Source organism: Miscanthus floridulus, chromosome 2 (genome assembly GCF_019320115.1).
Source record: "Miscanthus floridulus cultivar M001 chromosome 2, ASM1932011v1, whole genome shotgun sequence".
Taxonomy (NCBI): Eukaryota; Viridiplantae; Streptophyta; class Magnoliopsida; order Poales; family Poaceae; genus Miscanthus; species Miscanthus floridulus.
In genome coordinates this window covers 37,023,901-37,035,835 of record NC_089581.1, presented here as the reverse complement: position 1 = coordinate 37,035,835, position 11,935 = coordinate 37,023,901, and positions in this window count along the sequence as shown.

Here is an 11,935-nt window from a genome sequence, read left to right as displayed (position 1 = left end):
CACAGATGCAGGTGGAGGGGAGTCGGAGAGTTACCCATCACCAGATCTGGAAGGGGAGTTGGTGCGTGTAGATTGGGGGTCGACGACGGGCTCCGGGGAGGACGAGGCGCGCCGCTTCCCGACTTCCTCCGCGTCCGGCTTCTGGGCGCCGCTGCCGCCGGCTTCAGGGGAGGTGACCGAGGGGCGCCGCCGTGAGCTCACTGGGAGGACGACGAGGGCCGTGGATGCTCGATTCGGTGGGTGGAGCGCCGCCGGCAGCTGAGGGGAGGCAGATGGGCAGCGCCGCCGCCGGAGGGCACACCGGACCGCCGCCGGAGGGCGCGCCAAAACCCTAGAGCAGCAGGCGTCGGGCAGGACCAGAGGAGGCGCGGGTGGGGAGCGAGAGCGACAGAGGCGTCGGTGGGAAAGAAAAACGAAGGGGTACGCTCATAACCCGTGGCATTGCGGGTAATTTTTGCGAACCGTCCGCCTTCACAGCCGGAAAAAAACGTCTCGGGTGGTTGTGGAGAATGAACTATAGAAAAGTTGCTTTTGTGAAAGTAGAGGTTCAGAAGCACATTCCTTTGGTTTAGCTTTTGACTTTTCTGGAAAGCAAAAGCACTTTCACAGCTTAATCAAAGGGACCCTTACTCTATATTCGGCTTGTTCGACTTTTTTTAGCCGGAATAGTGGTTTCCTCTCACAACAATTTAGCCAGAACAGTGTTTTGTAGCCAGTTTTAGCCAAAGTTTCAGACCAGCGAACGGGCCGATATCATCTTTTCCCCCTTGTCGCACGGCCGCAACTTGCACACGGAAGAAGCAGGGAGGGCCTCACCAGTCAGTCAGTCACCACACCATCTGCTGCACGGGGTGCACCGGCGCCATCCGCCTCTCCAGGGATCATTGCCGGCCGTCTGGAGGGGCTCGCCGGCACCCGCCTGCAAAGGCCAGTTGCAGGGGATCCCAGCTGCCTGTTTGTCCGGGCTACTCCAGTTCCATCAGGTGCACGTACAGCTCAGTTTGCATTGTCCACTTGCTTGATCCGTAGGTAGGGCATGCAACACTTATCTGATGATGATATTCAGAGCCTAACTGGAGTGTGTTGTTTCACAAACTCACCTTTAAACACCCCTTTCACAAGCAGAATTGACTTGACGCCATGCTTTCAGAACTGCGATGTTTATGTTTCAAGATTGAGCCAAATCTAATGCTTATGCACCAGTGGATTATAAGGCTCACTTCTTAATAGATATAAAGAACCTGTAACATAGCAATGCCAACACAGCCATGAGTCCATGACCATTCACGACGCAGAAGAACAATCAAGCGCTCTTTTTCAAGCACCACTGTCGCTTGCCGCTCATGATCATGAACATTCAACGCTGCGGCTTCGTTCAGACCTCTCGCGCGCTTCGCCTCTTGCTAGCGAGCACGCGGGAACGACACCTGGACGGGCACCTCTCCATCGAGTGCCGCACGCTCCGCACCTTGGCAACCTCACCACAGGCCGACAGCAGCCTCCTGGCGTCGACGATGGCCCCTGAAGTTGAAGTGGCAGCAAAGTCGCTGTTTTCATCCTCGCCGGAGGCCAGCACCGTGCCAACCCCTCCCCAATGCAAGATCCACCTATGCCTGGGCCGAGGCCGACTCATGCCTTGCCGCCCGCTCCCGGCGTCCCCCACCTCATGGTCATCGCGCCAGACCTACGACGAATGTGGACATGTGTTACGGGAAGGAGAGAGGAAGGCCCCGTGGGGTTGCCATGGCGGCATGCATAGCCGCCGCCCCGAATTTTTTTAGTTTTTTTAGTTTTTTTTGAAATTTTTTTATAAATATGCCATTCGAGGAAATATTTCAAAATATGGACCTTAACTGGCGTTGAGCTTACACGCTGACGCCGAGCTCTTAGGCTCGGAGCAGACGTGGAGGTGACATGGCAGGAACTTGGCGCCAGTCACCCTGGCTTCAAGCTCGACGCCGTAGATCCTGGCGCCGAGCTCGACGCCAGGTGACTGGCGCCGAGCTTGTGTTTTAACTCTCCGGCTCCAACCTTCCTGCCCGAGCATTCTTCCTCTTCTTTCTCCTCCCTCTTGGGTTTTTTCTCTTCCCACCTCGCTCTACCTCACGAATCGGCATATTGGACTTTGAAAACTTTGATCCATAGATCTTCAAGAGCAAGGTATCCTCGCTCTCCTCCTAGAGTTTTTTCGCATCAATTCGGTATATATTAGTCGGATTTTTCAACCTAAGAATCGTCATTACTTAGGGTTTCATTCTATCTCTCAATATTTGTATTATACAAACCGTAGGATGATGCCAAGACGTGAAAAAGTTAGCAAACCTAGGTAACCGCAGCGCATGTAGTTATGTTATAGGTTCATTGTTGTGCATCAAATGAAAAACCCTAGGTTTAGGGTTTAATGCACTAGTAGAGAAATGACTTTTGATCCACTTCGAAATTATGCTTTAGTCCTAGTATTTTTTACGTCTGGGACTAGAGAAATCTTTAGTCCTGGTTGGTAGCTCCAACCGGAACTACATGACCCTGCCCAACGGCTACTGCGGTAGGCTTTTGCTGCAGGGGACCTTTAGTCCCGATTGGAGCTACCAACCGAGACTAAAGGTTAACTTTTAGTCCTGGTTGGTCCCTCCAACCGGGAGTAAAAGTCTACTCCCGGCTGGAGGCTCCGTCCAAAACTAGAAAGGGACCTTTAGTCCCGGTTGGTGTCTCCAACCAGGACTAAATGTCCCCTCCTATATACTCCTTCTTCCTCCTCGAGCCCGAGCCACTTCGATCTCAGTGTTCTTACTTCATCGTCGGCCTCTCTTCTTCCTCATCACCGGTAATCACAAGATTTCTTCGATTCCTCCATCGATTCTTTGGTTCTAAAGGCTACCAACTTTATACTCTCATATTTCATCAGTAGCATATCTCATTTTGTAGACTAGATATATGGTTTTTTATGGTGGATTTTTTATTTGTAAGCCATTTAAGCTCAAAATCACTTTAAAGTTTGCATATTTGGATGAAGGAAGGTTAAAGTAGTTATTCAAAACTAGTATTCAGCTTTCATTTCTAGCATGCATAGCACACTTCATGGTTTAGAGATATAGAGAATTTTAGAATTTTTTTAATTTTATTTGTTTATAAAATGAAAAATTTATATTATATTAAAAATGAGTATAGAGAGTAGATGTCAACTGCTTTGGGTCCTCGGCCTCTCATCGGATTCCAAAGCGACTGAGGCTGGACCTCCCTCTCATTGCATGCGGCAAGTGTGAGGAGAAGATTATGATGGAGTACCGGATGAGGAAGGAGTGTCCCAATAAGGGCCGTATCTTCTACAAGTGTCTAGATCGCAATATGAGTTATTTTGTCATATTTGATGATTATGGTTAATTTATACTTATTTTCATGGTGATTGTGATTAAAGTTCTAATTTTTTGTTTTAATTTCAGTGGGATGGCACTAGATGTTCAGGCTGGTACTAGGAGGAAGAGTATGTTGAACACGTGCAAAACTCTCTTGCACAGGCGGCTACGGCGGCTTATGAGGCAGTGATCCTGCGGAAGAAGCCCATAGATATTGAATAACACATGATCTATCTATTTTAGTTGGGATTGATCGTGAAATCCTTATACTGCTGAAGTGCATTTTAGCTTTAGTTTTTAGTGGTAGTTGGGATTGTCTATATTGTAGCGAGACTTTCATAATTAATATCTTATGTGGTGGCATGCATGCCGTATAATTAACTAATTATGTTCTAGGTTTTAATATGGTATGTATGTCATGTAATGCAGATGAGCTGACATTGGATGTACAATGCTGATCGCCGCTCCCAAGAGTTCATTGAGGGTGTGCATTCTTTCTTACGTGTGGCCGAGGCAAAAAAAACGCGATGGTTTCATGTGCTGCCCATGTGCCATATTAGGGATGAAAACGGTATGGATATTTTTCGACCGTATTCGAAACCGAAGTCGTTTAGAGGGGTTGAGATCTGTCCGTATCCGAGTCCAGATATCCAACATCTGATACCGTATCCGTATCCGTATCCGAATACTCAAATCGTATATTTATGATGTCGATATCCAATCGTATCCTATCCGACATAGTTGACACTATCCGTATTCGAATCCAAATCCGGATAGAAATATGAAAACAAATGTAATATCGGTGATATCCGTCCGTATCCAATTCGTTTTCATCCCTAGCCATATGTAAGAATTTGAAAGAATATGCTAGCTCAAGGAGTCTTCATTCACACTTGTTGAAGTCGGGTTTCTTGTCAAACTATATTTGTTGGACGAAACACGGAAAAACCAGGGTTGTAATGGAAGAAGGTGAAGAAGAACAATGGGACGATGATAACATTATTGCTGAATATGGTGCCTTCAATGATACTGCAATGGGGGGAGCTGAAGAAGAGGTAGGGGTAGAAGATGAGCCCGCTGATGATCTTGGTCAGGCCATTCGTGACGCACAAAGAGAATACGAAAGTGAAAAGGAGAAGATCAAGTTCGAGCGCATGCTAGAGGATCACAAAAAATTGCTATACCCAACTTGTGATGTAGGGCAGAAAAAGTTAGGTACCACACTGGAATTGCTGTAATGGAAGACAAAGAATGATGTATCTAACAAGGGATTTGGGGAGTTAATGAAAATCCAAAAGAAGACCCTTCCGAAGGATAACGAATTGCCCACCACTACGTACGAAGCAAAACAGGTAGTCTGCCCTTTGGGATTAGAAATCCAGAAGATACATGCATGTCCTAATCACTGCATCCTCTACCGTGGCAAGGAGTACGAGAAGTTAGATGCATGCCCGTATGTCATGCATCGCAGTATAAGATCAAGCAAGATGACCCTGGTGATGTTGAGGGCAAATGTCCCACGAAGAAAATCCCTACCAAGATTATGTGGTATGCTCCTATAATACCACACTTGAAATGTCTGTTCAGAAACAAAGACCATGCAAAGTTGTTGTGATGGCACAAAGAAGACCATAAGGTATACAATATGTTGAGACACCCTGCTGATGGGTCCCAGTGGATAGCAATCGATAGAGAATTCCCGAAGTTTGCAAATAACGCAAGAAACTTAAGGTTTGCTTTAAGTACGGATGGTATGAATCCTTTCGGGAGCAGAACAGTAGTCATAGCACTTGGCCTGTTACTCTATGTATCTACAACCTTCCTCCCTAGTTATGCATAAAGCATAAGTTTATTATGATGCAGTGCTCATCCAAGGCCCAAGGCAACCTAGCAACGACATCGATGTGTACCTAAGGCCACTAGTTGAAGAACTTCTACTTTTGTGGAATAGACCAGGTGTATGTGTGTGGGATGAGCACAAATAGGAGCACTTTGACATGCGAGCATTGTTGTTCGTAACAATCAATGATTGGCCTGCTCTAAGTAATCTTTTAGGACAATCAAACAAGGGATATAATGCATGCACGCACTGTTTTGATGACATTAAAGGTATATTCTTAAAAAAATGTTGAAAGGTCGTGTGCCTTGGGCATCGTCGATTTCTTCCTGCGAATCATCCCTGAGAAAGAAAGGCAAGCATTTTAAAGGTAAGGCAGACCACCAGACCAAGTCGAGCAACCGAACTGGTGAGGATGTACTCAATATGGTTAAGGATGTGAAAGTAGTATTTTGAAAGGCACATGGCAGCAAACCTATTCTAAACGACACCAACGGTCACGCACCCATGTGGAAGAAGAAGTCCATATTTTGGGAGCTACCCTATTGACAAGTCCTAGAGGTCCGTAGCGCGATCGACGTGATGCACCTGACGAAGATTATTTGTGTGAACCTGCTAGGCTTCATGGGTGTGTATGGGAAGCCTAAGGACACACTTGAAGCACGACAGGACCTGCGGTGTTTGAAGGAACAAGACAACCTGCATCTAGAGAAGACAGATGATGGACGCCATTACTTATGTCCTACCAGCTACACTCTTAGCAAAGAAGAGGAGGAAAGCATGTTTGAATGCCTAGCAAGCATCAAGGTACCATCTGGATTCTCCTCGAATATAAAGGGTATAATAAATATACCAGAGAAGAAATTCCTAAACTTAAAGTCCCATGACTGCCATGTGCTCATGACGCAATTGCTTCTAGTTGCATTAAGAGGAATTCAACCTCCAAATGTACGTCTAGCCACCGTGAAGCTATGTGCATTCCTCAATGCAATTTCTCAAAAGGCAATCGATCCAATGGATCTAGCTAAATTACAGATTGATGTGGTTCAATGTCTTGTCAGCTTTGAGTTGGTGTTCCCTCCTTCCTTCTTTAATATCATGACACACCTTCTAGTTCACTTGGTCAAGGAGATTAGCATTCTCGGTCCTGTGTTCCTGCACAACATGTTCCCCTTTGAGAGGTTCATGGGAGTCCTAAAGAAATATGTTCACAACCGTGCTTGGCCAGAAGGAAGCATCGCCAAGGGCTATGGAACAGAGGAGGTCATTGAGTTTTGTGTTGAATTTATTCCCGACCTTGACCCGATTGGTGTTCTTGAATCGCGACACGAGGGGAGACTAAGTGGAAAGGAGACACTAGGGAATAAACCATATATTGGTATACAGGACAATTATTTTAATAAAGCACACTACATAGTTCTGCAAAACTCCTCCTTGGTGGATCCGTATATCGAGACACATAAAGAGTTGCTCCGATCCGAGTTTCTAGGGAAGTCTGAAGCTTAGATTACGCGTCAGCACATGAAAACTTTTAGCGACTGGTTGCGAAAAGAATGTCAGGATGATGAGAGTATTGATGAGCAACTGTATTTGTTGGCTAGGCAGCCATCATGGCATATCCTCACATATAAAGGGTACGAGATAATTGGGAATACATTTTACATATTAGCCCAAGATAAAAGGAGCACCAACCAAAATAGTGGTGTCCGCATAGATGCCGTCGACCCTAATGGAAATAAGCAAACATATTATGGCCGCATAGAGGAGATATGGGAACTAAACTATGCACCTATTTTTAAGGTACCTTTGTTCAAGTGCTAATGGGTAAAGGCGACTGGAGGCGGGGTAGCAGTCGACAACCAGTATGGAATGACAATCGTGGACCTTAACAATATTGGGTACAAAGACGAACCGTTTGTCCTTGCCAAGGATGTGAATCAGGTGTTCTATGTCAAGGACATGTCTACAAAACCGAAGAGAGGGAAAAACAACAATGACCCAATCAATGAGCCAAAGCGCCACATAGTTCTTTCAGGGAAAAGAAACATCGTCGAAATTAAAGACAAGTCAGACATATCAGAAGATTATGAAAAGGATGACCGAAATCCACCCTTCATAGTGAACAAAGACCCAAGCATCCAGCTAAATGATGAGGACACTCCATGGTTACGGCGCGATCATAACCAAGGGATATACGTTAAGAAGTTCACTACTGTGCCCGCTTGATATATATAGTGATATTTAATAGTGTGTATTAGAGGTATTATGTAATAATTGTGAATTCAGAGATGTTAATTAGGTGTTTCCTTTTTTTCTATGTTCAGATTAAATTTGAGTTTGATGGTGGGATTTCCATGTCGCTTTTGGACAACGAGTGATGAAAAAATGAAAAGATTTACGTTAAAATGATGTGCAAAAAATTTCCAATAAAAAACAAAAGTTTTAATGATTTAAATTAAACACTACATTTTTGCATTAATGAAATAGTAATTATTAATGACATTATGTTTCAATATTAATAAGAAAAAACAAAAAAACTTTAGGTCACATAATTTTTCTATGTGCAATAAAGCAAAAGTAAATCCATATTCTTTTAAAACAATTTTATGCCTTGTATTTAATTTACTGTGCAATTAACAAGACTTTAACATTTTATAGAAAAAATATATTAAAAAAACAAATGGAGCTTGAAACGGGCGGGAAGTGAAACTGCAGCCCAACTTTAGTCCCGGATAGATCTACCACCCAGGACTAAAGGTGGGCTGCATTTTTTTCGGTCCACCAAAAATACACCTTTAGTCCTAGCTCGTAATACCAGCCACGACTAAAGGTAATACCTTTAGTCCCGGCTGGTATTACCAGCCGAGACTAAAGGTCTTTTAGTCCTGGGCATTTATAGAAGCTGGGACTAAAGGTCCCTCCCCGATATAAGGCGACCGTTTCTTCTTCCTCCTCGCTCTTCATCTTCGTCGCCCATCGCCACTGCCGCCGCCGCCGCCCTCGTCACCCTCGACATCTCTCCGCCTCCGCGTGACGGGCGATAGCGCCAGTGGAAGCGCTACCGCACCTTTCCCGCGCCCGAGCCCGATGCCGTAGCGGAGGAGCCTCCCTAGCCGATGCACCGTCAAGGACGAGGAGCCTCGGAGCCGGCGATGAGACCCCCTCCTATCATGTGGGTCTCATCTTCCCCAAGACTGGTGGACTCGAGTCCAGCACCGCCGCTGAGGAGCATGAGCACGTCTGTGTCGATCTGGACCCCGAGTTTGGCCACATGACGCCCCGTCCACAAGCTGTCAGCTACCCCCTCGACAACTCCCCCGATGTCCCCGACGGTTGAGCCCGACGCCAAGGCGCACCATGAGCCAGCATCACCTAATTTGACGACCGAACCATGAATCTCCACCGTCCCTACATCTACACCAAGCCACCACAGTGACTGCCTTTTCTTCTTATTACCCCTTTTGTAATCGGATGGATGCGTGTGCCGAGCCCTCGTGCCGGCAATCTTGTAATGGGATATGGCTCTTCAATTTTTGTTGCACGATTTTGCGCTGAGCCATCGAGCCGGCTCTTGTGCCTACTGTGCCATGGCCGTGGCCTGCTGCTCCACTGTGCCGCAGATCCGTCTTCTTTCTTTGTGTATATGGGTACGCTGGTTGTGGAGCACCGCCATGGCCAAAATGTACCACTGCTGTTTTCGAAACTGGATTGAATACAAACGGATAATACGAATATTATAAGTACTAGGTAGCGTGCCCGTCCGTTGCTACAGAATAACTAAACTTTTGCACTAAAAACACACGGATCACACATTAAGATAACAATACTATAAGACATTAAACTGATATTTAATCCAAAAAGCAAATTTATACTATTTGTATACCAAATCATGGGTCAATTTTTACGCTACTTCACCGAATTGTTATACATACATCTAAATTTGTTATACATATATATTAGAGTTATAAATTTATATTATTATATATATAAATTTGTTATACATACATATTAGAGAGTTATAAATTTGTATTGTTATATATATATATTTGTTATACATATTAGAGAGTTTTAAATTTATATTGTTATATATATAAATTTGTTATATATATCACTTGCCAATAAATATTTCTAGAAAATAAGAAATCAAAGTTATGCTTTGGAGACTTGAATTTCGAGTGTAGTTATTTAATTAATTTTAAGCACATGACTCGATCCATTTTATAGATATATGGTTTTCATTTTTTATAGATATATCTAGTGGTGTAAAAGCTAGATGGCTGCCCGAGAGACAACATGGATGAAGAAATGATGGATATTATCAACACCGGCACTCAATTTGGCGATGGTGACCAGCAGGATATAGATGAAGGGAGTCAATACCTGGCTCTTAAAAATAACCAAGAAAATATTGTGCAAGAAAATACTGGCGAGGTATATATATTTATATATATATTTGCATATTATATATATATATATATTTGAATATCTATCATCTATTATGTGTACACATGATATTTATTTATTCTTTTTTTATGCGTAGCCCTCTGGATCGACGACCACAACGGCGAAAAGCAAAAATATTCGAGGCCCGAAAAAGCCATTGGAGAGGCGCTACGTAATATCAGAATTCAATATCAAGACAGGCGAACCACTTGGTCCATATGCAAGGAAATTCGTGCAACACTGTGGGTACCTTGTAAGGGACAGACTTCCGATCAGTGCCCGTGAATGGATGCAAAAGATCAACGAGCCTCATGTTAGTTTTGTCTTTGATCTTGATAAGAATTTAATTTGGGATGATATCCTTCAACATTTCACGTTGCAAGCGCATGATTATGACGATATCAACGATGACGAATTGAAGGAGCTAGTTTGAAAGTAGGCTATGAAGAAGATGGCTACACAACTCTAGACTTGAAAGAAATCCCTATACACGAAATACGTCAAGAAGAACCTAACGCCAAATTTCAATACTAGGGGCCCGCTCGCGAAGTTGAGGCCCTACTGAAATGATTTTGTACAGTACAAGACATCGGAAGAGGATGGGGAATGGGTGAGAAGAAACTAAGAGAATGCTCGATAGAAGGTATACCATCATGGCATGGGATCAGGTGGCTACGCGACTGCCATTCCCAAGTGGGAAAAAATGGAAGCGGACATTCTTGCCAAGGGTATCACACCAGAATCACTCAATTGGCCCAAACACGCGAAGAATTGGTTTTTCACTCATGAAGGGAAGACTGGACCTAGAGACCGGGAAGCTGGTTCATGGCCTAAAACTCGAAAGAGCAACACAAAGATTTTCTTATGCTCTACAAGCTAAAGCTATTCATGCGTTCAGGCCCAATAGAGAGAAGGATAAACTGACGTATGCCATCGGGACTACTGAACACAGTGGCCGAACGAGAGTTTTAGGACAGAGTATTTCTTGGGAGCATGATTTCCCTAACAATAGAGATACCTACAGAAGCCGGTAGAGAAGGAAGGATGAGGAAGCAGCATGGATCAGTAGGTTGGAGGAATATGTTCGTGAGTCACAGGAGGCGTTGCTTCAAGCATAGGAGCGCGAAAAAGACATGCAAGCTAGAATGCAGGAGGAAATCATAAAGCAAGTGCAAATAGCAATGAGTGCCCAAAGGCAGGCTTCAAATCCAGGAATCAACATTAATATTAGCCCCCCTGATCAGTTGAAAAGCAGTTGCGCTTCCACGGAGTTGCTAAATCAAGATGACGCAATGCTACGTTTCCCCGTGGATGACGTCACTGCACCATTTACATCATGTGAGCTATATATTCCAAAAGGGAATGCCACAATCATGGTGGCTCTCGGTGTTTTTTCTCCCCCAGATCCTACTAAGACACCAAGAATCTATGGGGCAATAATACCACCTGGATATGTTAGCATCTCAGTGGATAGAGTTAACAAATGTTTTAGTGATCTGGCTCTTAATATTCTAGGAGGTGATGGGGAGAAGACTCTAGGAGAAGTAGAGAAGACATTCACACTATGGCGCAAGCGCTACATCATTATTCCTGGGGTCTCTAGTCCACCGCCGCTTCCTCAACTGCCAGACAATAGGTGCGGACAAAAGTGAACGAAATAATTTTTTCACTAATTTTCTATTGACATGCATGATTAATAATAACAATTTCTTATACCTAATTATTCTTTTTTGTACTCACACAGCAAGGCCTCCACCAACCTAAGTCCAATTATTCAATCTCCAGATCATCATAGTGCTCTAGACAATGATTATGCAACGCCGTCACCTCGAAGGAGGTCTCCAACGCCTCCAAGGAGGTCTCCAACGGCTGCCCTGCCTCCCTTGATGACTAAGAAGCAGCCAGCTCCTAAGAGGTCTGCCCCGCAAATAAAGCAGTTGGCCCACCAGCCAAAAAGGAAGAAAGCCTCCTCTAATCTAGTTATTCCCCAAAAACTGTCTTACGAGAAAAGTGAAAAGGAATTAAATGCTGTAGTACAAAAAGATGTGAACTAGTTTTCTTCGAACAAGTAAGAAAGCAACGAGAAGCGAGGGAGAACCTAGAGAAACCGTACTTCTACCTACCTCTAGATCTTCTAAGAAAGAAGGTGGATCAGAAAAAGCGAGAATCTCAAAAGACCCTGCCAAAATCAGACTATGAGCACTCTCTCACCAAGTCATTTGAGGCGGCATAGAAAAAGACTAGAGCAGGGAAATGTGTTGCATAACTCGGACAACAATCGCAACAATCAGTCTCCCCTCAT